The following is a 25,192-nucleotide window of genomic DNA, read 5'->3' as shown; positions in this document are numbered from 1 at the left end:
TTAATTATCTTGTGTTCCTGCTTTCAGCAGCTGAGGAGGACAAACACAGTAGACCCATCCTTCACCTTTCAAGCATTTTGCCTGACAGCATTTTTCTCTGTTTTCCTCAGCAACAGTCTGAGGAAACTCAGCAACAGGTCTTGGAGGAGTCTGCCCCAGAGAAGAGATCTGGGTGGGAGAAGAGGGGTTAACTGTGAGGCAGGATATAGGATATTCTCTGAAGCCAAAGCTGTGATCATTTGCCCTGTCACAGCTCTTGCCTTGTCCCTCATAGCTCTGCTGTATATTGTTATGCTTCCTTTGCCCTGTAAGCTCACAAACCAGCCTTTCACTGGGGAATGAGAACAGATGGACTCTTCCAGCATCTCCTCTGGCCTCTGCAAGGCCCCTGTGTTCAGTGTTGTAGTACCAGCAGTAGGATCATATAAATTTTATTCAGAATTCTGGTAACAGGGAGGATGGGGCCATTTAAATGTCAAGTGTTGGCTCCCTGCCTCATGGACCCAAGGACTAATTACAGTGGGACTGGTTTTGGTTTAAACAGATTCTCTTCTAAAGGTGTTTGGGTTTTTTTTTAGTATATATTTGATACATAGAAAAATTAAAATTTGAGTAATTAGATTAAATAAATTCAAAGCATATTAAATTCAAAGCACAAATGTGACGTTGAAACAACCTCCTTCCTTCCCCACCCCAACAAAAGAGAATATCTGGATTTTAAGGCTGGAAGGTCAGTGGTGGGTGACAAAGGAGATTTTTGTTCTGCCCTTGGCCACACTCCTTGCTTGCAGGCTGCCCCTCCTCAGGCCAGCCTCTGTCACCCTGCTTAAAGAGGGAGTGTGATGATATCGACCTATTTGGCAAAGTGCTTTGGGATCTCTCTGTGAAAGAGCCAGGGGTGAGCTGTCTTTGCAAACTTAGTGTTTCACATTGGTACACTTCTTCAGCTTGGGAAACACTATGTGCTGAATTTGTGGTTTTAGTGCTTGTGATTCATTCCCAGGGAATTCCAGACTTCTTTAAGCTCTTCCCTTATTTGTAGTTATTTGCTGACTGGTTTACTACATAGGCTGCTCTGAGGCTGTTTGCTGCACTTGACACCACTTATCCATTCGTAGCAATTCGTAGCACTGAGTCACGCACCACCAAGTCTTACACAATTAAGATATGGCAAATGGAAGCAACAACCCAGCCTTGAGCACAACCTACAGCTTGGAATGGTGGGGTGACAGCTCCACCTCCCCACGCCTGGACTCTGTGGGTGTGTGAGTCAGGGCTGGCTGAGCAGGCAGCAGGGGGACTTCTGGCTTGATAACAGAGGAGGACAAAGAGGAGCTGTTATCTGGTGTGCACTCACAAGTACTCTCAGTGCAGACAGGGTATTTGGCACGTAAACTCATGAGCTAAGCACTACATCCAAAAAGTAACTGTAATAAAAATATACCGAGAGCATTTTGTTTACAGTTTCTTCCTTGACAAAATAATCCACAAACTTGCGGCAGCTCTTTTCCTTAGTAACTTTCCTTCCTCCTGTAGCTCATATTTTAATGATATTTTGAATATAGAATCTGAAAAAACATGGAATTTTCGGAATATGCCTCATTATTTTGAAGCCTCCTGCTCAGAACAAAAATGCAGTTGCGACCTGTTCATGCTTTCTCATAAATCGATTTCAAACCTTGCACGTGAACACACTGTGGTCTCGACCAATACCCAGAGCGACATCTTCCATGAAACCCTACAGCTGTGCCTTAATGGGAGATTAGTGCTTTAACAAGATGTCTTTTTTTACTGTTGTTGTTTGCTCACTTATGAAACAGGCTTGTGCTGTGCGCTATCAATTACGTTGCAAATCATGTAATGTAATGACTCGGTACTTTTTTTTCATTAGAGAAAACGTAGCTCCAAGTTTTATCTAGTGTGGTTATTTCATGGCTTCAGAATTTGTTGTCCAAGCTCCTCATTACCACAGCTGTAGAAAAAAAACTTGAAAATCTGAATCTCTTAAGGCTCAGGAATGTGACAGAAAATAGCCCCCAAAAGGTCCCACAAGTTTGGTTCTGTGGGAGAGGAGAAGGTGAGGAGGAGATACAAAAGCTGGCATGAGATATTTGCAGCTAACACTGCTGTCCCAGTGGGGCTGCTGGCAACATGTGGCTCTTGGGGCTCCTTGGAAAGTTTTTGCTGTTTAGCCTCAGAATCTGGATTCTTCCAGCCTTGTTTAGTCTTTCTGGGTTGTTTTAAAGGTCAGCTGAGAGAAAACATGAATTAGCTCTTACAGTGGGAGCTGCTGCTCCTCTCTCCCTGATTGGCGATGCAGGGGAAGCATCTAAAGCATGGTTTTGTGAGAGAAATTAGCTGCTTCTGCTTTCTCCCTTCCCCTGTAGTGAATTTTGTTCCCTGAATGAATGAGACAGATTTAGTACCGATTTTATTCCCAACAGTCCCCGATAGGCAACCTAAAAATACCTCCAACCCCACATACATCCCTTGTAGTCCACAGCTTTTTCTGGAGCTGAGGCAAAACAGAGCTGATGTTGTGGGCTATTTTTACACAGCAATGTCTAAAATACTTTATTTTTGTAATAGTGAAAGGGTGCACTATACTTTTTGGTAAATAATTTCAATGTTATTGTTTCCATTTATGTAAATTGACAAATCGCTGAACTTAGATGGAGCAACGATTTTTAAAAAAATTATTATTTTCAACTTCTTAAGAACCAATTCCTGCAACAGCAAACACCAAGGTAACACCTGCCAGGAGTGAGTCAAGCTCTCCAGACAGTGGCCTTTGCTCTCCAAATAAGAGCAGGTGAGGAACTGTGCACTTACTGCCCCAGGCCTGAGCAGGGAATGCTGCAGCAGAGTTGGCACATTCATTCACAGTTCCTGCAGAAAGATGCTGTGGTCCTGTCAGCCCCACATCCTCATGCTGTCCTGGCAGCTGTGATAAGCCACCAAAGCTTCACAGAGAAGTTTCTGACATGGTGGCAAAGAGCAAGAACCCAGATGTCCAACTTTGAAATACGATGAATAGCTGTCATTAGCCATGTCAGATACAGGATGGGGGCTTTTCCAGCTTCTGGTTTTCTTCTCCTTCAGTGCTGCTGAAGTGTTTGGGCAGACAGTCTGTTCCCTGTCAACTCCCACTGTCACTTTTTCCTTAAGCGTAATATCAAAAGTGCTTGTACTTTTGGTTTTTTTATCAAGAGTATCCCAGTCTCTCCTGCTGTGTTTACACTTCTGCCAGCAAATCACTGCTTCTGTCAGGTACTTGGAACCCACTTGCTGCTCACTAGCAGCCCAGGTGGGCACAGCACAGCCTTTGTCTCAGAGACATCCATTGGAGTAAAAAGCTTATTTTGGCAATTCAAGAGACTGCTAGTCTGCAAAACTGGAAAATAGAAGTTTGTTGAAGGGAGCACGTAGTGCTGCTGAATGCAGAGCTGTTTCAAAAAAGAAATGACAGAAAAGAAATGAAAGCAGCGCAGGTTCTCTCTACTTTTGTTTTCTAAAAGTCAAATCAAGGAAATTGATGTATTTTGGGTTTTATTCAGGCCCTGCTTTAGCAGCATGTGTCTTACCTGGGGGAAACAGGTGTGACTGAGGTGATAGGCACAGGGCTTTTTTCCAAAAGGAGTCATGTACCTAACATCAGTTTGAGATGCTTCTGTCTAAAAACAGATCCCCAATACCTCCATGCTGCCCTAGGGGACCTGAAAACCTAACTCTAGGCCTCTAGCAATTATCACAGAACTCTGTGTGAAATGGTGCTTTTTAGTTGCCCATTTCTGAAAGGGAAGATAAAAGCATTCGTATTTCTTTAGCACTCAAGGACATTTGAATTCACATTTTTCGCTTCCCTGGAGAACATCTTCAGCAGCTAACTAGAGCGTATCCTGAAGTGTTGCTCTCTTTGTTACAACTCTTCCTGTTTCAGGGTAATTAAATGTGTAATTAGGAGGGTAGAGACACCCATGAAAGGCTGAATCTACCTGGGTGGTGGTGAAATACTCACCACAGTCCACAGCTCTTACTCCAAGGATTGTGAGATTTATCTAAGTCTAGTATTCAGTGAATTGTTCCATTTAGAAAGGAACAAAGCTTACTGAATCTTCATAAAAAGGTTGTATTAATTCAGACGCAACGTTTGGGTCCTTTCTACATACAGAACACAGACTTTAAAGGCCAAGGTCCTTGAGATTTAGCTGAGCAAAATGCTTTGAGACGGCAAAGCCAACACTGGCAGTAAGCACGAGGCTCATAACAGAAAGGAAATACCCTTCTTGCCTGCCCATGCTCAAGTTTGAGGTCTGACTGGGGTGTTTTCATAAACACATTGTCATACTTTGTTACATCTGTGTCATTTAAAGGAAAATAAAAGGCTAATCTTCTCCTTGCCATCCTCTCTGCTTGCAGCCTTCTGAATTACTTTCACTGATTTCATGTCAGGAAATGCTGATCCTGTGTTGCAACATGTAGCCCAGCCTGGAATAGTAATTTAATTTTAAATACTCAAGGTGGAAAACATATGCCACTAATGTCTTGCCACCAAAAGGGTCATGCTAATGAACTTCTAGCCATTTCCTCTTCAAGTCTTACTCAATTAATTATTAATTAATAGATGCTTTTCTGCTGGTTTTTTTTTTTAATATCATTTTCTCTGACCACTATTATTAAACCATCTGCCTCTGGAGCAGCAATAATTTCTCCAAACCTGCACCATTCTTGCATATCTGTGGAAAAGCTGTCGCTGACAACAGCTGCTGAAACCCTTGGTGGCCACCAAGACGAGTGTGCTGTATTTGCTTCAGACAACGCTGGGGAGTTTGCCTACATTCCCCAGGTGCTGTGAGACAGTAGGGGAATTTGGTCTGGGAGACGTGGAAATAACCTGGAAGGGTTTAAATAGTTCCATCCAGTGAGGCTGAAGGAAGAAAGAGATGAGCCAGTGACCTGCAAAGAGCAGAGCCATCTGCGTCATGGGGGAACAAGAGGAGTCTGCAGACACAAGGTTCATGTGATTTACACCACCTGTCACATGTACATGGCAAAACACCTTTCAGAACATCTTGACCATACCTTGGCCCCTAGAAAGGTGGCTTTAGCGTTTCTAGTTCGACCTGCTAAGAAAATGCAATCTCTAGAGCAGGGCACTGTAACTAACCTGCAGAACCAGGGCAAGCATAGGGAAAGTTGTGCAATTTCGCTATAGATGTACTAAGACAGTGATTTCTCTTTTGGGAGTTTGTCCTTTTGAGTGCCCAAATACAACCTCAAAATCCTGTCCTTCATGGGCACCTTGCAACTGTGACCTGCCCCCTCTGTATCTGCTATTTTGATGGAAATGAGCATAAAGTTGCATGATGTGGCTGCCCTTGTTTTTCTCTCCCTTTGAGATTCAGCAGCAGTTTTTATAAAGAACCAGCCTTTCCTTTTTCCAAGCCTAGCCCCCAGAGCTGTGCCACCTTCCTCAGAGTATTTATATCCTCTGCCCAGGAAAGGATTACAAATTATGTCGGGAATGTATTTTTTAAACCACACAACCTCTTATTAGACAGTGTTTTTAAGTAAAGCAGCAGGTGAGGTTGTTAACTCCATCTGTCACTCTTCTCATGGAGGACATGTTTTTTAAACAAGCTTTAATATCCTCTGCTAAATAAAAGTTGTTTTCAACAGGAATGCCCTGTATAATCACGATATGCATATGTGCCCCTCTTTAAAAAAAAAAAAAGAAAGAAAAAACCAAATAATTGCCATCTGCCACTTTCTTAGTAAACATAGTGATATGTCATGAGCTCAATTACACAGATCACTGGGGTGTGGACAACTGGTTGCTGCTTTTTAAAAACAAGTGTTGAAATAAAACTTTGCTTTAGGTGCAGCAAATCCATTACTGAATGTCCGTCAGAGAGAGCAGGCTCCTTTCAGCCAGCTGTGTGTGTTCCCTTACGTCAGTGGAAAACTGCCTGGGCACAGCCAGCTTGTTTCTTATTGACTTGGGTAATTACAGGCAGGGTTAATAAACGACACTGGGCACTGCAAAAACTGCCCCAAATTCTGCATTCTGTCTTTGGTCGAGTTGAGAAATGAGGATAACTTTCACCAGATTTGCTTTTGGGCCAAGTGCTCTCTGTGTTCAGGAGATGCCACATCCCCTGCTGAGGAGATGCCTTGGGCTTGGTTTTAGGAATAGGTTCATTTATTTAGAAAAAGTCCTGGCTGAAGTGCTGAGGCACTGCTACCACAGGGGAGAAAGAGGAGTCAAAAGAGGATATGAGGAGAAAATTCTATGATCCCCTTGAAATCTGAATTTGCAAGCTGCTGGGAAAGATCAGAAGTGGGACTCAAAATTGGTAGAAAGGCATTTAAATTAAGTGAGTGAATGCATTGGAGGGAGGTAGAGTACATGATAAGAAAGGCAGAAAACTGGTGAAAAGATTCAACAAGCATTTAATGAATGGGGTGGTGGGGATCCCTTTTCCTTTTTCCCCAGCTCCTAAGAAATAACAGTTACTTTTTAAAGAAACTTTGGAAACTTGGAAGCTAAGAACTCCAAGGTTAATGTTTGCTTGTTTTAATTTGAGGTTTTTTAAATTATAAACAGTTAGAAAAAAATCCCAATTGCACACTAGGTGTGACCATGCAGTAAATTACACGTAACTGAATGAGGAGATGATCTTTTAGGAAGGGAAACAAGTTATAAGCCCAGAGGCAATCTATATTGCAAATCTAAGGGGTCAGTAATGGTTATGATTCCTAATTCATTGTTCACAGGGCGTTGAATCATCATCTCTGGAAAACCCACAGAAATAGGCCATCTTACACCGGATTCTGAAAAAAATGTATCCTTTCTCAAATTACTACTGGCATGAGTTTCAGGTGAGACTTCTTTAAATATCTATGTAACTGGCTTATTTTGTGTTCACAGAACATATGGGTCGGACTCCTGTCATGTTGCTTCAGTATTCATTGCAAATTGATACTTAGTTGGTGAAATGACTTCTGGAAATATTTAATGATTTTTTCCTTTCTTTTAATTTTGGCATGTCTTCTTTCACCTTCCTACGCAAACCAACCTGCTGTCTCCTAATGATATTTTGATCAACTGATGTGGGAGGAGGAAGCCTGTCTGTGAAAGCAGGGACCAAACTGCTTTGGTACACACAACAAAACTCCTACTGACTTTATTGGAAGAAGGATCAATCCACAATCTGTCTCTTCTTTTCGTGATTGTTGCTGTTTTGGGGGGTTTTTTGTGTGGTGGTGGTGTTGGTTTTGGTTGGTTTTGTTGGGTTTTTGTTTTGTTTGGTGTTTGTGTGTGTGTGTTTAGTTTTTGTTTTGTATTGGTTTTTAGGTTTTTTGCTTGTTTGTTTTGGGTTTCATTTTGGCCAAAATGCACCAACATGCTCTGAATACATGTCTCTTGTGTTCAGTAAGGCACAAAAAGAGAGCTTTATAGGGTTCCCATGACATGTTTATTGTTCAGGGGCTGCCTGTGTTTGATGTGGTTGTGCCTGGTTTGTTACACCTGTTTGGTTCTCAGCAGAAAGCCTCTGGTGCAAAGCTGCAGCCCATTGTGCTAAGCACTGCGTTGGCCTCTTGGGAGTAAATGATATGAATCTCCTGGCTGAGCAAGACCTCGATGAACTTGTATCAAAGGGTTTTCTGAACTCGTTTTTAGGAGCGTGATGTGAATTATATGGAGCAGGTGTGAGTGCCAGGGGAAGGTGGAGGTCGGTGTCACACTTCACAGCAGAAAGCCACCCACCATCAAGGCTGCTTTTCATGTGCTCAGCCAATGCAAACCCCACTGCAAACAGAAGGCCCTCTGAGGCTACATGTAAGCCTGAAGGAACAGAGCAGGCTTTTGAGGGAGGAAATCAAAAACATTGGAAAAATTCCTGCTTCAAATCAAGGTAATTTTTAATGACTTGTGAGTCAAGACTGGACTGAAGAAAGAAAAACATCACAGTTTACAATAATCCTCTCACTTGCCTTCAAAGTAAGTAGGACACTTTCCAGATCAAATTGCTTGCCTCGGTCACTGCAGCAGAACAGAAGACAGCTCTGCAAAGGGAGCTGCTTACAGTTCCTGCACTGTGGCTCTGCTTTCTGTGAGGAGGGAACATGTGCTGTCCTGTCAGGTTGTGCCATGTTACAGGCAGTGAGAGAGTGTCCTTGAGGGTGGCAAGCAATTGTCTTGACTGGGAAACAGGACCATGCTGAGTGCTTTTCCCCCAAAGGGAAAAGCAATGGTGGATTTGACCCTTTTTGTGCTGTTGGCATTGGGTTAGAGCCTCCAACACCTGGAGTCTTTCCTCCTGGAGATATAATGTCTGATGATGCCCTAAGGCATTGGTAAAGTGCCTTAAAAGGGATAGCCTCTGGTTTTACTTCCAACAAAATTCATGAGCTACTACAACTGACAGAGCTTCTGTAAGCATAGGGGAAAACTGTGTAAGGGTCCATGAAACTTATTTTTAGCAAAGCAAGTTTGGATGGCTCCCAATGGTTAGAGAATGCTTATATTGTACACATTTCCTAATATCAACTGGGAAGTCATTCTTGTCACTGTGTTTCCCAAGACACTGATTTCTTAATTGTTGCTCTTCTGATAATGCTTCTGTCTATTCAGTGTTCAATGCTGCAGAAGACACCTCAGATTACAGGAGAAATTCCTGTGCACTTCATGGAGACTTCATCTCTGGTCCAGTGTGGGATAAACCTGAATCATGATGCAACAGAACTTGGGGTTTCCATGCTCTGTGAGATGCTCTGGGAAAGTATTTGGATTTTGTGTCTTTTTTTTTTTTTTTAACTAAATTGACTCTTTCCTGCCTTGAGGAAAGGAAGCCACAGGAAAATTCTGCCATGGAAGGTTTCTTTGCAGTAGTCCCACTAGATTGAAACAGAGACCCTTCACCATGAAAATGTTGTGCCTCTGGGAGACGGTTTAATTGTTAAATCTGAGGGTTTCCAGCATGTTTTGGTGTGCAAGGTCTTTACATTCTGCCTTGAAAGGAGTTAGGAAAGGGGGATGCCTACAATGGTTATAACATAATTTTTTTTATTTCAGTAACTGGAAGGGGGTGGAGGGCAAAAAAGAAAAGTAGCAGTAGTAGGAATAGAGTAAGTTACTAAGAGTGACAAAAGGAGTCTGAAAGACTGCCATACAAAGCAGACTTCCTAAAAAGCTAGATAATTTCCTATGTTGGTACATATCTGAAAAATTTCATAAGTTTTCTTATATATTTCTGATTACTTAAAAAAATTGGGATAGCTGGATTACAGTGTTACCCAGTATCTGCATGCATGATGTAATTCTACAGCAGTAGAGTTACAAAATTCAAAGACAGTTTAATAGAGTTTTTTTAGATGATGTTAAAAGGTACAATGTGTAATAACAGTTGCTGCCTATAAAGGAGGAAGGACATTTTCTGCCAGTTCTGAAATCAAGGGTTGCAGAATTTGCAGAAGTGGCCTTGGTTGAGGCTTTGCGCTTCAAGGCTGTAATCTTCTGAAGTCGCTCCTCATAGAGCTGGGTTCTGTAGGTGCAAACTCTCATGCCTATTTGCACAGCCCCACATGCAACAGGTAATGCTTGAACAAAGCCTTCTGGGTGGATTAAAACCTCTCACGATTAGCGGCTAATTAAAAAAAAATAAATCCAGTTTCTTAAAGCTAGCATAAACCCTCACCAACCTTATCGCTTAAGTAATGCAAGAGAAGATCTCAGGTAGTGCACTGACATCTGCAAACCAGAGTTAATTATTATTTGCAATTCACTTTCCAGAAATAATCTCCTTTATAACTTCTTGGTGAGGGGGGTGAGCATCAGCTCCCAGTGGAAAGAGCAGGACTGACCACAATGAGCGACTCTGCAGCAGAATGGGGCAAGAAGTAGAGTTGGGTTAGCCAAAACTGTCTTTCACTTCTCTATAGCTTTCATTTGGCAGCTAACTTTAAGTTTTGATGAGAGTCAGTTGTGCCATGCATCATCCTCTTATTTACTCTCTGCGGTCTGGAAATACAATAAAGAATATGCTTATTTCTCCAATTAAAATCATCCTAGCAGGGCTCATTTGAAAGAACACAATGTCACACTGGAGTCCAGACAAGGAACTAGCAAAGAAAAAGGTAATAGAATAGTAAAGTTATCACCATGAAGTAGGGGGCACTTGATATCAGTAAAAGTCTTGAGATGGCAAGAATGATAACTCTGATTCTCCTGGTATTCTATTAAGGATAGGGCAGCAGAAATTACTTTAGGCTGCTGTAAGAAAAGTGAGAGCTAATGATTTTCCAGGCTAGCATTTTCCAGCCAAACAACCTGCACAAGATTTCTAAGAACATAGGTGAGTGCAAAGGACACTTTGAAAATAAGTGCCTGAGGGAAGGTTAGGCTTTCCATTTTTCCCTCTCCTGAAACAAACATGTGTGTCATGCCACCTCCACCACCAAATGTACTTTGTATTTATTTGCATTGTGTTCTGTTAGCCCCATCTCTTTGACCAATGTGAATGCTTTTGGATGCACATTTGTACTTTGATGGCAAGAGTAAGAACAGGGAGTAAAGACAGAGAAGACTTTTCTTGGGCAGTCTGCTGCATTCTGGAGTTCTTCAGTCTTCACAGCGGCCTGGTTACACCCCTGGTTTCTTTTCCCTGTAAGTGCTGAGTGACATTGTCCACGATGGAAATAACAGATGTAGGCTGGTTTAACACCTCTCGCTCTTACCTCCATTTAACAGTCCCTCCCTCTCACCTTCACTGATGGTTTATGGTCAGTTTAGTTAGGTCATTTTGCCTCCTTTAATGTAAAAATTGGCAGCTGCTGGTGGACTAGACTAAGGAAATGTGATGTAGCTCTAAGTATGATTTATGTCTTCTAGCTGTTCCTTAGGTTAGCAAAGGGTATTCCTTCTTGCATCAACCTAAAACAAAGTTGAAAATTGCAGCAATAAATACTTATCCATCAGAAGCAAATACTAGGAAAACTAAAAACTGTCATTTGATGCTCTTTTGCTTTATCATCCATACAGCTTATTTTTTGGCTGGATATTTTAGAGGTACTTCCTTAGATTCCTCCTCCGGACCAGACACCATGAGTAGTGCTCAGGTTAAATCCTGGTTTCAAAATAGCTCCAATGAAGTTCAGGCACTGACAAGTGGCACACAGCAAGGCAGTGTTTGGAACAAACATATATATGACAGAAGCAAGGCCTTCTGTATCTGGTGTAAATGTGTCAACATGCACCTTGCTCATATTTTAACAGTGACTTTGTCAAAAGAAAGGGGTGGGGAGGGTGGTGGTGAAAACAAGCCAGTAAACTTAAGAGCTTTCTTCTCAAGAACATGTAACAGAGTCCTCTTCACTCTTTCAACCTTCTTTGAATTCAGCTGGATTAAAGCAGTGAACAAACAATGAATAATTGTTTGCCAGGAGTATGATGATCTATGACAATGATAGTGTAAAAGAAACAAGCTGAAATGCCCAATAACCTCCTCAAGACACAGCAATTGTGCTGATACAGCATAGAGCATAACTGAAGTGCTGGTTAATAAAACAGTTAATTAAGTAATTCTAAAACATTTTTCCTATTTTTCTGCTGAGAAGCATATGAGATGTTCCTAAACATCAGTGGCATGGAGGAGGCTTTGTGGAACCAGGAATGAAAGAAGGAGAAATCTACAGAAAAGAGTCTGAGCATAGAGCTTCCCCTTGAACCGAAACAAAGATTTTATGGGGTTTTTTTTGTTTTCTTTCCTATAAATGTGAAAGTTTTAGGATGCAGTTACCTGAGGCATTTTTTGGATCAGCAATTCTCATTTAAGGAGACTACTGATCCCTTTCTGCTATGTCTGTGCTGCCAGATGCCAGCCTCTTGCTCCGTCAGTGCAACATCTGTGGTGCTGCATGCTGGAGAGTTTCCTCTGCCAGAGCACATGGAAGGCCACTGACCTCCTGCAGCAGCAGATGCTGTATTGAAGAACCTGTCTGGTTTTTCTGGATACAGACACACAAAACCAGTAGCTGGCAGTGCAGTGATAGGCCATTAAAAGAAACTGAAAGTACCCCTAGGAACTTGGAGTAGAAGCCCTTAGGTGGGCATGGACCTTTGATTTCTGCCTACAGATGGGTTATTAATTTTTGAAAGATCACTTTACTTTCCAGAATACTATTCTGATCATTCTTACCACATTTTCAGAAGTGAAAAATAGCACATTGGGATATCAAAAATCTCTGTTTCCTGCCTTCCCAGTAAGATTTCTGTGAACCATGTTTGTCCCTTCTCTTTTCCTTTTTTCAGGAGGCAGAAGCTCCAGGTGTGAATGAAAGTTTAGTCATGCAAATATTCAGCAAAATTCCACTGCCCTGCAGGAAGAAAACCTGCCTTACTGTCCTCAGTTCCTAGCTTCTGTGCACAGACTAGTCTTTTACAACTTCAATGCCTTGTCATAGATACTGTGTTGATTAACCAACACCTGGTTGCTAATAAATATTCTAATTGTTCTGAGGTATAACTTGGGAGTGGAGGAGGATTGCAGGTCATATTTTACATAACTGCCAAAGGATATTCAAACCTTTTGATGGCCTCCTGAATAATGTAAGATATACTTGCATTTTCATTAGAGTAACCTTCTCCTCCTGAGCGAGGCAGAAAGCAATTTGTGCCCTCGGGAAAGGTACGTGACAGAGGTCTGTGTTCTTAGAAGGCAGCAGTAAGCAGTGCCAGCAATATCCGGTAGATCAAATGTTTCTAGGCTCTCATGTTTCTTGTCTGTGAAATCAGATTCAACTGCTGGCTCCCAGGGAACTTACAACGCAGCATTCCCAGCTAAAATACTGCTTTGAAAACCAAACAGCACTAAATGCATATTACATCTCCTTCATCACCACTGCTGGGCATCACAGCAGGCAGTTGTTAATTCCAGCTGCATTTATAAGTGGGCTCTTGGGCAATGAAACATTAATTCTCCGATGTCATTTGCTATGCTGGCCACAAAGTCAGTGCTGAATTACTCATATGTCTGTCAATGCTTGGTTACTCTACCTGAAGAGATTCTCATGAGCTCAATCCCCTTGTTGTCTTCACTAACTAAATCAAAAAGTAAAATAAAATTGTCTTTCAGCCAAAGCCTAGAGTGGCTTAGGGAGGATCTCTTCCTTATGGCTAGTAATAAAGGATGCAAAAGATACATATGTGCATTTCCAGACTTGCTCCACACCTCCAGCTAAAGAAAAAAAGAAAAAATATATATATATGTGTGTGTGTGAGAGAGATGTATATGTATCGTGCCTTGAAATTTGAACTTTGCTTCCAGTTCAGTCTGCAGCTGAGTCAGCAGAGAAGTCAAAATGAGTTGCAGCTGAATTTTATGGAGGTTAGGAGTAAAGGGAGCAAATGGTTGTGCCCAGTGCTACAGTGTAAGAACCAGAAGGGAAATCAGAGTAAATTCAGGAGATTTAACACACACATGCTGCAGCAGGTGAGAGCACAGAGAGCAGATGTCGTAGGTGCCTGGCATTTGGCCAGGGTCAAACCATGACACTGGTGTTATCTCAAAGGCAGCTTTTTAACTTGCCACTGAGATCTCCCTGACCCTGAGCACACTGGAAAAAAAGCTTGATTGATTGTAAAACCCACTAGGTGCTGCAACAGGAAGAAGCATGATAAATGGAGTGATTTCAGAAATGTACTTTTTTGGTTGCTGTGTCTGTTTTCACCAAGGGTGACATTTCAGCCTTATGTGGATAGCCTGACTAAAGCCTAGGCAATACTTATAGACAATCTAAGCTTTGACTTATTTGGAACACTGTCAGAGCAGTGTGTTTTTTGACTACTCACTCTGGTGTGGAATTTCACCCTTTAGGTTTATATTATCATGCCTCATTGCAAAAACCTGGTAAAAACTGAGTCTGAATATGACTACACTCTCCAAAAATGCCTCCCTGAAGCTGACCTCTTTGCATTCCTTACCTGGCTACATTTAAAGCTGCTGACACTTACATGTAATATTTAGTACCATCTACCTGAAATAGAAGACCAATTCCAGCTGTGTTCTGCAGTAAATAAGAACAGCTACTGTAACTTATATGCCCAGGTGGTCGTACAACACCCCATGCTATTATGTTAGGTTTTCTTATTGCTGAGATTTTCCAACTACCATCCTAGAATGGAAAATTTGTATTGAAACAAATTTTTAAGCACTGAGATCAGTATCTCCTATTTAATGCCTTAGCAGTGGGAAGCTCTTTTGGACAATTTTTTTTCCCCACAAATGGCATCATTATCAATACTGAAGCCTGTAACAGAGTAAAGTAACTGGGCTGTCAGAACCTGGTCTTCCTCCACACATTCTTTTGGAATCTTTTGGATTCTCATTGTATTTATGGTTCACCCCAGGAAGACCTGAGTGAGCAGAGGTAATGCTGATGTTGCCAACCAATGGACCCAACATCCGTATAACTTCTTGCTTAGCAAAAAGACTCCCATGGACGGTAGAACCAAGAGGATTATCTGATCTGCAAAATCACATCCCTGCAATCACCTGACCAGAGGCTATAAAACCTCTCCCATCATCTTGTAGCAACCATAAGGTCTGTGGTGAAAGATAAAACATACAGTAGCCCCTTTACCTTTGCCTGCCTCTCTTTTCTGAGTCTTTTAAGATCTATCTAGCACTTTGTTCTTACAAATGAGTCTGAATATGATTAGCTTTTCCCACGTTGTGGCACATTACAAGAGGGCATTCAGTGCAATTCACCACTGTGAGGCATCTGGTCTTGCCTGTTCACAATTTGCCAGGGAGATCTCAGTCTGGAAATGTGAGTGATGTTCTAATTTTGAAGTGATGTCTTCCTTAAACAGTGATTTTTTTTCTTAGAAATCCTTTCAACTCTGCACAGTCAAAATTTAATGTAATCAGCAAATCCCTGGCATAAAAACCAGACTGTACTCACATTGGTCAAAATAAGAGTAATATAGTCAAAAAGACTCAATGATCAAAGCACCCTCCAATATAAAGCTTTAGGAATAGGCTAGGAATTTTCTACTAAAAGATGCTTTAACTTCACTTTAAACCAAGAATAGTTACTCTTAGCCTCTAAGATCCTCTGCATGCTTATAGATGCTGTTGGACAGAGTGGGTGGCCTCTGAACATGTAAAAGCAGAAGAGCTGAAAGTGAGAGAGGAATTGTAGGGAGGATTCCATCCAAAGGGAAGGCAAGCAGCAACCTTAAGGTGTGCATGCACCTTCAGTGCTTGCCTTTCCCTGAGCAAGCCTTGCAGTTATCAGGTTTCCAGTACAGTGCCCTGCAGACTGGAAAGAAGGGTGGATGAAGGGAGGGAGGGCAGCTGTATGTTTTGGGCAGCCCTCCAGGGGAGCTCTGGCAGAAGTAGCTGCTGGTGGCCAGTGCTAAATCATTGGAACCTGGTGGCACAGCTCTCCTCAGCCAGCACCATCCGGATCCTGAGCAGCTCTGGTCTCCTCTGGTAGCTCTGGCTGCAAGAAGGCTGCAGCCACACTCTCCAACTTCCTCCTCAGACAGACAGTCTGTCTGGAAGGCTACGTGCCAGGGTTCATGCTGTCCCAGGGGTTCAGCCCCTAGTTAGGAGGATTTAGTTACTGACACATTTGTAATACTGATGCTGTTAGTACTCACAGTGCTGTCATGGGTTTTACAGAAGCTGTACTTGTTTGCTCCTACATGAACAAGTAGAAACAGAAAGGCTTAATTTTCTTTTGTTGTGAGAAGTAGAAACCAATGCTTAAAACCTTTTCCCTGATGTCTTCACCCACTGCTTTACCCACAGAGGCTGACAGAAACAGAGAACCTGGACCAACATGCATTTCTCCTTGTTTTGCAAACTGACCAAGTTCCTCTTTCAGATGTGAGGTAGTACATGTGTGTACACAAGTACTGTTAGCTAATCCTAACTGTTAGTTAGGAGACCAAACTGTTAGCTAATCCTCTGTTCTGGAATGCTTCTGAGAAAGGGGTAGAGCACTGGGACATTTTTCTTTTCTGAGTTGTTTAAGTAAACAAAATTAAATCTCTTCTTGGCCAGTTTTAAAGATCAAGTCATAAAAGCCTGGAATAATTCTGTTGTATACATTTCCCTTGGAAAGTATATGCTTCAGTTTTTCTCTTTGTTAATTAGGTCTGAGACTTCCATTAGAGAATAGTTTATTCCCAGCTTTAGTTAATATTTTTCAAGTGTGCTGTGTTTGTATACATTAATTCCTGCCCTCTCAGCTAGCAAAGATTATCTAAGGACAGGAGAGCTAATGGCTACCTCAAACCAGTCAATTTATTTTCCTGATGTGATTGTAAGGACAGGTAAAATAGCTGTAGAAAACACCTTCTTAAATTAGCTGTGGCCCTTTGTAAGACTCTTTCTGGGTTTTTTGTGTTTTCTTTCCTTGATATGCAGATTGTTTAAAAGTGGGTTCATTATTCAGTGCACATGACAAGAAAACCTATCTAAATTCTGATGTCTTTGGGAAGTAGAAGAAGTTCACATTATGCATTTATCTTGTGTTATCTTTTCTGTGGTAACTGCTACCTGAATGCACTCATTCTGCTGTACTGATTCTGATACTTACCCAGGAAGCATAAGGTGAGGAAAATATTTATGAGATGACCTTTATCATCTTACTAGGACCTGAATTATTTTTAGAGCAGGGTCATAGCAGCTGGTGCAGTCAAAAGAGTATTACCATTGTATTGGTTGACACTTTGGATCAGATCCTGTCTTTCCAAGCAGTAGTAACTTTGTTTTACCTTTTGTTCTCTTCCACTATTGCCACACAAAGCAAGGAATTAGGACATACTCATGTACAGCTCCATTTTAAATATTTTTTAAATGCTGCCCCTTTAACTACTCATTTGTTTTCTCTCCTACAGGGGTATTTATTTGCAGACCACTCAGTTTATTATTCTAGTCTCAGAATAACCTCTGCACAGCTTTACCAGTGCTGTCTTGGGACCACAGGGAAGAGTGGGAGGATGGTCATTTTCAGGGTCAGTGCAGCCTTGGGCATCCTTACACCAATTGTGATCTACACCTCTAATTAGGGCTTTTGACAGGGAGCCTGGCCTGCTTTGAGTACATTTGTTTTCAAAACCCCCTAACCTAAGGCAATTCCAGGCAGACAGGTGCACATTACTTTCATGCAGTTCAGCCTGAATTAATCCCTGAACTGTCAGTGCAGGAGAATGAAATGCAGAAGGCAGAGCTCCTCCTGTTGGGCACAGCCCTGTGCAAACGTGGCTGGGCTGCTTCCAGACCCAGGGTGGCAAGAGGATGTTGCACTGTGTGGCCCTCTCAATTCAAATCTCTATCAGCTTTCTGTGCTCTCTACAACCAAATTTTCCCATCCTGGAAGAAGGAGATTTCTTACAGTAGATCAAAGAGGGCACTGGAGCCCAGATACAGTGAGTAAGTTCATCCTTTGAGTGAGAGAGCACACTTCCCATCCTCACCTGACTCTTTTACCTGGTTCTTAAGATTCCTGAGTATCATGACAGCCCATTTTAGAGAAGGTTGGAAGAGCATATCTGGACAGGGAGTTAAATACTGGCTCAATCAAGTACTTCACCTTTTTTTTTTCTCTGCCCTCTTAGGTTTTTTAACCAGCTAGAGCTTACAAATCTATAAAATCAAATATTTCTCCTCCTAGTGGTGTTAAATTGCATGCAAAGTTCTGTGGGCAGGTAGCCAGAACAATAACAAAGCCACCTTGAAAGTATTTATCTCTGGAAATACCTTATACTTCTGATTTCTGTCTGTCTGAACTTTTCAGTGCATTTTAAACTGTCCATCAACTAAAGCCCACAAGTAAGGTTATCTCACTTTTCCAGTTGTAGAAACCAAAAACCAAAGGGGCTACAAATAGAATTAGGAGACTTCTTTGTGTTTTGAGCAGTACCCAAGGCCACTGGAGACAGGAGGGCTGTTCACAGAGCTTGATACTGCCTGATGTGAATCTGGCCGTGTGGCTCACCTGTCAGCATGAGGTTGGTCTACAAAGAGATGCTGTGTCTCCTGATTCTTGGTTGTGCACCTCGGTGATGCTGCTGACTCTTTCCGTTCTCTAGAAATACTGTTACTGAAGAATTAGGCACTATTGAAGGCAGTACAAACAAGAAGAAAAACTTTGGTGTCATGTTGGATCATACATGCAGAATTTTATGAAGTATCAAGGCCTGATCCAAAACTGTTACAAATACTCATACTCATTACTCATTGGTTTTGTTTTCCAACAGTGGGATTCCCTTGCTGTAGGGATGAGCTGATTTTTTTGTTTCTATTTATGTCTACCTTGAGTTTTGCTCAGCATTGCAGAGGGAGGTACTTTTGGAAAGCATAGTTCTGTGACATATTTATATGATAAGCTTGAACTATGAACTCAGAAAGGAAAATCTAAAGGGCATGACAGGGATTCAAAGACTTTTAAAAATAGTTTGAAAATTCCAGGAATTCAAATGGAAAATTCCAGAAATCTCACAATGCTCCGAATGCTTATGGTGGTGCCAAAAATTCCAAATTAACCAGTAAATTAAAACCAAGAGTCAGATTTTGCATTTTGTGGGATTGTGGTACAGCTGTAGGAATCAACAGACATGAAAAGATGTTGACAACACAGGTGTAGTTTTTTAAAAAAGGGGAAGGAGATGCCCTCAAATATATTACCTAAAGTAGACTGTTTTGATAAGATGGACAATTAGGTTACATAAATCAGTGCTGCAAACATGCTGGGACAATCAAATAAATGGGTAAGACTAGTCAGAACTGGCCTATACTGTAGAGGAACAAAAATACGTGGCCCTTACTGGCAGAACAGAATTGTTTCTGCCCTAAGGCAACTAAATCTCTAGAAACACCTGTAACAGTTCTGCTAAACATAATTATAGTTGTCAGATGAAAAGAAGACACGATAAGATCAGATAATTGCTCCATTCAGAACTGGAGTCCACTGAAATCAATTAGGTATTTCCAGGTTATTTTAAAGGATGCTGGGTCAGCGAGGGAAGGACCTGCTTAGGAACTGAACTGAAATATTTGTGATTTTACAGGTATGTGGTATCGCAAAGCACTGCTACAGTGGGGGAAAACTAGAATTTTTGAGGAAAAGTCCTGCTTTGAGTTGCTGATGTGTCACCTCCTGCCTGCTCAAGAACACAGTGACTGAGAGGCAAACAAGGGGACAGGGGAGCTCAGCGTCAGGGTGCAACAGATCATAGATCAACACGAGCAGATATTGCTCTAACCGTGAAGGTTGAAGTTACAGATATTTCAACAAAACTCAGACATTTTGAAGCTGAGTTTTCTTGAATTCTGAATCAGTGAAAAATACAAACATATTGCAAGTCAGATAAGCCAGCGCTTCGGATTGTATGTGGAATAGAAATAGAAACTAAACTTAAATGCCTATTTACTGTCTGGACTGTGGCATGCATATATGAGGGTTAAATAAAAATTCATTTAATGAAGGAACAGATTTCTCTATCAAACTTCCAGCAGCTCCAAAACAATCTAAAAATAGGATATTTCAAAACTAATAGCTTGACAATGTCCTTGCTAGCTAATGACCTAAGCATATGAGAAACCTGATGTGGCTATCATGCATCAACTTGTCGACATGGGCTGTGAGAGTCTGGTATGTTATTTAAAAAATAATTGGAGGAGGGAGAGCTATTCTGAAGGAAATAAGTCTTGCTGGAAGCAAGTTTTTTTGCATTTTAGCCAAACTTTTTTGAACATGACACTTAAAGGAACAAGGAGCAAAGGTTGTTCCCCACTTTTACTTTATACTTTAACTTCTGAGGAAATAGTGAAACTGGTTTCATCCATGTGTTGAAAGATGGGTGACCCTGCCAGACTGTTCCAAATGTCTCCTAATTAAAATTTTAACAGATAATTACCTGCTTTGAGTCAACTTATAAAGGGAAACACAAATGATAATTTAGATTTCACAAGAACCCTGATAACGTTCTTAGTCATGAGAAATTATTCCTTTAAAGGAGTTCACAAAGAGTAATAAAATTCTTTTATAAGTAACAGCATAATTGATATTAACAGTAGTTTTTAAACTGCTGCACAGGTGTGAATGCACACTTGTGTGCACGTGTCTGTGAGTGTGTGCAGAGAGAGTGGGAGAAAGCTTTATTTTTCTGAATGATGGTATAGTTTAAAACAAATATGTGAGTTGGTCTTCCAAGCAGTGGAGATTTAAATGGTAAAAAAAAAAATTAGATCCAACTTGAGGTGAGAGTTTATTTATGACAGTACTTGACAAGTCTTTTTAGGGTAGTCAGTGGGACTTTTCTACATCATGGTGGGTCCAATCCTTCAGGCATTTTAATACATGCAAACTATTGGCTGAAAATCCATGTCTTTTACAGAGAGATATTCTCTAAACAGAGTAAGCATACTTTTTTCCCCCCAAAGCTTTAATTAAAAATAAATTAAAAATTCTAACTGCAGTTTCTAAATATCCACAGGTATTTTCTTGCAGCAGCATTGCCAATGAAGCCCTGGAGCATTCCGGAGGTAGTGCCCGTGGCGGCAGGGAGCAGCCGGCTGTGCGGAGCAGACCTTGGTAGCACAGCGCTCCATCTACCGGTGCGTGGGGAAAGTCTGCCGTGCACCTCTGCCTCCCTCTGCCGCCCTCTGCCGCCCTGGAAATCGGCTCCGAAGGATTTTTGATGACTTAGATCAACCTGCGAGGCTGCTTTCACGCTGCACAGAGCTGCGATATTTAGCCCGTGGTATCACCTTACTTCCTTCCTCTCCTTACATCGCTGTCGAGGCATCTTCATCCATCATCGAGGTTAGGGGCTGAGATCCTGTTTCAGCCTTTTAAGAGCTGAGATTATGAGGCCAAGGATCTCTGAATAACCCACTTCTCAAACCACAGCTAGCTGTGACTGCCAATTTTTCTGATTGAGTAGTAACTGCTGTGCATAAATTGGTGCTCTAGAAAAGGAGCAAGTACAAAGAAATCTATTGCTAACCTCTGAGGTATTAATTTACTATCTGCATTTGTAACGTCTTGTCAGTAACTAGGGTCAAAAGCCAAAAAACCCCTTTGAAACGGAGGGAAAATATCTGCATACATGAGCAGTGCTGGGGCTATCCTTTCAGTTAAAACAGATCTGTAACTGCAGTGCCAGTCAATCTACATGGCCAGTGCTGGCTAGAAAATCTCGAGTGAGAATTCACTTCTTTAAGGGGATCAAAAGGGGTCAGTGTTTGGATTTTTATGTTTTACCATGATGAAAAGCTGTATTCACTATGAGAAACTAAATATTTGGTTCAGAACATGGCAATAGAACATATTGTCTCGTCTGTTTCTCTAAAAAGACGTGACTTAAGAAATCAGTCCATTTTGAACAGGATTACCTTTCCAAGTGGAAAACTATTCAGCTGAGAGCTCTCCAATGAAATATATCATTATATCTTCAGCTTCTGAAAAGAATACCAGAAGTTAATAACAGCTTATATAGATCTATTCTGATCTTTTGCAGGGCAGAGAAACTAAGCTGACCCTACTTTTCCACCTGTAAAACTAATTTCCTTTGGCTGCAGTCAGGGTTTACAGCTGGCTCCTTGCTGTGCTTTGCACACACGCAGAGTGAGGAAGCTCCCAAACCTCCCAGCTGCTGTGAGGGAATGGGGGAACAAGAGTGATGCTGGAATGAAAGTGAGCTCATGTGGGATGAAGATCAGTCTGTGTATAAATTTTCAGGTGTTCCCCATGGAACCTTTCACCGGCAGGTTCAGATGTGTAAAGGAGGCCTGGAGTCCCTCAGGCCTTTGTGGTGGCTCAGGGCTGGCTGTCAGGCAGATCATGTGAGTTGTGTCCCACCCTCTGAAATACCACACAAGAGTGGAACCCTGGGGTTTGTACACAAACTGTGAAGGTTTCTTTGTCTGGTTGTCTCCCCTCCCCTGCTGCTTTCCCTGCCAGTGCAAGCCTTCTCCTGATCCCTGCTCTGCACAGGGTTATCAGAGCTGATCATACCCAGCCTGCCAGCCTCACCAGCCAGCCCTCCAAGCCCTCTCTGACACAGCCAACTTCCCTGATCCATCCCTATGTTCTCTGCTGTGCCCATCCTCCCCACCCTCAAGGTGCCACAGAGGTGGAAGTGGTCTCACCAGGCCCTTGCAAAAGGACTACTTCTCTTTTTTTAACCATTAATAATTTAAGGAACTGCCTTATCTGATGAAATACCAAAATTTTGTTCCTTTTTTTCCCCTTCTTTTTCTTTCTTTTTTCCTGTTTTAATTATCAGGACAGTGCTGCCCACTCTGATTTCTCCTCCCTGAGATCTTATCAGCCCTCACCACCTTTGCTTGCCTTGCTCAAGCACCTGTGGTTTATTCTTCCCCTGAGTCACAGTTTCAGCAGCAATGTAAGCCCTGCTGGGAACCCCTTGCCATCATTGCTGCTGCTCCTTACACTGCTGCCTACACGGCTCATAATAACCCCTGCAGGGAGCTAATACACTCAGGACTTCTGTGGCAACACCTCCCAGGTGAGAGGTCTTGCTGAGGACAGAGCTGGCTGCAGTTCCCTGCTCGTATCAAGCTACAGTTTGGAAGAGTGAATTTTGGTTATTTCTGCTGCTTCATTCAAGGCACTCAGTTCTACCAGAATTATCCCTTCCCAGTGTTGTGCTACTGGGAAATGTCATTGTCATGTACCCCCTTTTTTTTAAGTTTGATTTAAAGTCAATATTTTGGTAATATTTTCCCAAATGATCTGGTTAACCTTGTTTTCACACAACAAATTTGTATTCAAATTTGTATCCAGCTCACCTGCTGGATGATGGACTGAGGACTAAATTCTATGAATGAGATATGAATTACAGCCCCTTATAAGAGGAGTCTCTGCCCCTTTATCATGTATACACTGTCTGAGTGTGTTGGAGGTGTTTGATGGAAAATGTTCAGTTAATTTAGATGTTGCATGCCTGAGGTTTGACAACCATTTTTAGCCTTCTAGGCAGTGTTTTGGTGGATGCTGGACTGTGGTTTTGGTGGATGTCTGCTGGGAGGGTAGTTGGTTTGTTCTCCTAGGACTTAGAGAGGCAGCTCTGTGTTCCTGCTGTCCCTGCACTGCTGCAGAATGATCAGCCCTCCCTGGGGCAAGCTCGACAGATTTCCAAATCTCTGTCTCTAAGGAGAGAGCACCTGCAGATCCCTGAAGGATGCTCCCCAGCAAATACTGCAAGTGTCTGCAGACTACAGAAATACTCACTCCACCCCTACATGAATGTGTTTCCTGTACTTCTACTGCAAAACCTTTTGGAAGGTGTTTTAGCAAGTTCTGGACACAAGTTATTCAAAGGCAGCATTCCCAATGCATTCTCCCTTGTACAGAACACAAAAAGTCAGGAATGTGCAGGTTGAAAAGTCACCCAGCACCGATGCAGCATTATATACAGATACATTATACATAAATATGCTTACATGCATGCTCCTGGCCTATCAGATAGTCTTGCTGACATCCGTCAGTAGCTTACCATACAATTTATGAGTCAAAAAGTCAACAAAGTTAGTTTTCCTTTTATCTGTAAGTCTGATTACATCACAGTGTCTTGAAGAGTATACTTGTTCTTGGGGCATTGGTCTACAATATGAACAAATTTAGGGATGGGGATTTTTTTAAGGACATTTCAAAATGTTTGTTTTCTCAAAGTTCGGCATGCAGAAGTTAAAAGAATGGACCAGAAAAATTGTTTCTAAACAACTCATTGTATGTTTCACATTCAAACATAAATTACGTGCTATTTTGTCACTCAGCCCAACATCAAGTATGGAATAATTCTGCCCTAAAAATGAGTCCCTACTGTATAATGAAGGGAACTGTTTTCTGTATGGCCCTAATTATCCAATGTGGTAAGGTGGTGGGATTGCAAGAGGGGACATTCCCTCAGTCATCGAACAGGGACCTGGCCCAGCAGCTGTATTGTTTCTCCATCAGTGATCCCATGCTTAATCAGTCAAACCCAGATCCCTCTAGGGAGCTGTTCCCTGTGAGTTTCTCATTGCCTGGCTTGATACCTACTTGCAGAAATGCCAAGAATTGTCAGCTGCAAAAGGCTTTGGGAGTGCTCCTCTCAATCAGACAACTTGCAATTATCTATCTGAAAAAAAATCGGGTCATTGGCATCAAGCAAGATTGTAGTTGATTTACCTGTTGTGGCTCTTCATCTATAAGCTGCAAATTTTATTAGGAGTTACTTCACCTCTATCAAGGCTTTCCATCAAAGGATGCTGACATAAAATGATGTTTACTTAGTACTATAGCAAGCACTGTTGAAGAAACGCCAGTGAGGAAGTGTGTGCACTAAATGAGGCCTAGGGATGCATATTTAAGAATGGATGGTGGATATTGCTGCCTTTTTCATCGGTAATCACCGTGCATCCCGTTCTTCGAAAGAAGTCGCATCCAGCTTAAAGACTGTGTTCCTTCATTACATAAAGAAAGCAAAGGCACAGAATAAAGATTCGCTCACGATTTCTGACGTTTTCTAATTTTCGGTGGCTTTAATCTGCAGCCACACTGACGGTGGAGCTACGAGGTTCAAAGGGACAGGCGGGAACCTTAGTCAGCGTTGCCAGGAAGTTGCCTGGGGATCACAGCTCGGGATGACAGCTCGGGATGACAGCTCCTCCGCTGCAACCCGTGCTGTCACCTGAGCTCCGGCAGCTCCGGCACTCCCGAGCATCATCAGCCCTGTGCGCACGGCTCCTTTCTCCCTGTCGCGCCCTGTCCCGCCCTGTCCCGCCGGGGCTGTGTCCTCAGACCCCGGCACAGCCGCGGAGGTGCGCTCGCCCGCCCGCGCTCCCTAGAGCTCCGTGGGCTAACGCGCGGTGAAAACACTGCTGTCATCAGCATTCAGATTCTGCATTTTACTTCTCTCAGGTGTTTAAAGGCACACAGTAGCGTCAACTTAAATACCAGCTTTAATAGCATGGAGTGTGATCACTTTATTTTCCCCTTTAAATGTACACATGTGTATACAGATTTTATTTGAAACACTTCTTGCTAACGCAAGCTTCTCTGCGCGTCCACGACATTCCCAGGCTTTCCCGCTCTCTTTGAGTCAAATGGTGATTCCGAATTCTGCTTCTCCGTTCGCTGGGAGGAGCCCGCGCCCCCCGGCTCC

At 42.2% G+C, this 25,192-nt stretch overlaps 1 long non-coding RNA gene across 1 annotated transcript; it reads left to right on the top strand.

Annotated features, from left to right (window-relative positions):
- Positions 1 to 4,236: 4,236 nt before the first annotated feature.
- LOC146441520 (uncharacterized) lies at positions 4,237 to 7,416 on the top strand. The gene is made up of 2 exons (XR_014849947.1): positions 4,237 to 5,014; positions 6,778 to 7,416. It is a non-coding gene; the product is annotated as an uncharacterized LOC146441520 (long non-coding RNA).
- The last annotated feature ends 17,776 nt before the right edge of the window (positions 7,417 to 25,192 follow it).

This window comes from Lichenostomus cassidix, chromosome 2 (genome assembly GCF_008360975.1).
Source record: "Lichenostomus cassidix isolate B80296 chromosome 2, HeHo_3.0, whole genome shotgun sequence".
Taxonomy (NCBI): Eukaryota; Metazoa; Chordata; class Aves; order Passeriformes; family Meliphagidae; genus Lichenostomus; species Lichenostomus cassidix.
This window is presented reverse-complemented; position numbering and strand designations above follow the sequence as displayed.